The sequence below is a fragment of the Terrapene carolina genome, unplaced genomic scaffold (assembly GCF_002925995.2).
Source record: "Terrapene carolina triunguis isolate 2854851 unplaced genomic scaffold, T_m_triunguis-2.0 Scaffold42, whole genome shotgun sequence".
Classification (NCBI taxonomy): domain Eukaryota; kingdom Metazoa; phylum Chordata; order Testudines; family Emydidae; genus Terrapene; species Terrapene triunguis.
The window spans coordinates 56,019,190-56,020,631 of NW_020664393.1; positions in this window are offsets into that span (position 1 = coordinate 56,019,190).

Here is a 1,442-nt window from a genome sequence, read left to right on the forward strand (position 1 = left end):
ATTTTAACATGTGGTGCTGCAAGTCAAGATTTAAGGAGCTGAAAATAATATATCTGCAAATCGGAGCTTAAGGACTTCAGGATTTGGCTCATAGCAAAGACACACTTCCAGTAGTTTGAACATAAAAAGTACTTTACCTGGCTACTTCTTTAGCAGTATTGTTTTAGACCTCCTGTGTAATTGAAGGGATTTAGGTCAGAAATTACTTCCCGTGCTCTATGCATCCTTTTTTATACCTTGGGTGTTCTATCAATCAGTACACCCTAGTGTTAGTTAATGTTAGATCCTAATCACAATTGCCTGCTTGAGCTACTACTCGACAAAAAAGATTGTCATTGCTTAAGGCAGGGGGTTCCCAAACTTTTTCCCCTGAGGCCCACTTGTGCAGCTGTAATAGGCACTATGGCCCATCACCCTGCCCCCCCCCCCCCCCCCCCCCCCCCCCCTCCGCTGCCTCTCTGGGCTCCCTACCCATTGCCCATCCCCAGCTGCCCCCCATTGCCCAAGCACCTTGCTGTCTCTCCCCCCACCCCCGTGGCCTGAGCTCCCTTCCAGGGCCTCACACCCCAGGCTTGCCCCGCTCCTTGCCTCTTAACCACCTTGTCCGGAGAGTGGAACCTGCTGTACAGGCAACAGCGCTGAAGGCAGTGCCGCTGCCAGCAGCAGCGCAGAAATAAGGATGGCATGCTATGTATTTACATGCCACCCTTACGTCTATACTGCTACTGGCATTGGCACTGCTTTCAGAGTGGGGTGCCCAGCCAGCAGCCACCACTCAATGGCTGAGCCTGCAGTCCAGGGACACCCCTCGGCCATACACCCCTATGGGGGGGGGGGCACCTGTGAGTTCCGCAGGGGAAAACCCTGCTGCCTTTGCCTCCCTGCCAGGCTGGCAGCATTGCCCCTCCAGATAGCCAGGGGCTCCAGCCTCAAGTTCACCCACACTCACCCCGCCCCCCAAATAGCCACAGCTCATAGGGTGCAGCAGCAGGGAATGGCCATGAACCCTCCAGCCATCCTGGGAGCTGCCACTTCTAGGGTCGGCCCTGTCGCCTCACCCACTGCCTGGCAGCTGTTTCACTGCCACCCACCACGAGCGCTGAGCTCCTCCAGCCCTGGGTGGGGGCCATTGTTAGCTGCCACTCTGTCAACATATAGTTTGGTGTGGCAAACCCTGCCCCCATACCCGCTCATCTCTGCCTATGGCAGACCACCCAGGACAGTGTCTCAGCCCATTTTTGGGCAACAGCCCAGGAACTCCTGGCTTAAGGCGATTCCACTTCCCTAATGAAGGGATTCCAAAACCACCAGTAATCATTGAGTGAATGGTCAGCTTTGCATCCTCCAGAAGTAGCCCAGCCTGTCCTAGTCAGAATGTAATTCCTTCAGTCATGCACCCTCAGATATGGCAGACACAAAAGAGGGGTGAAAGACTTGCTCTT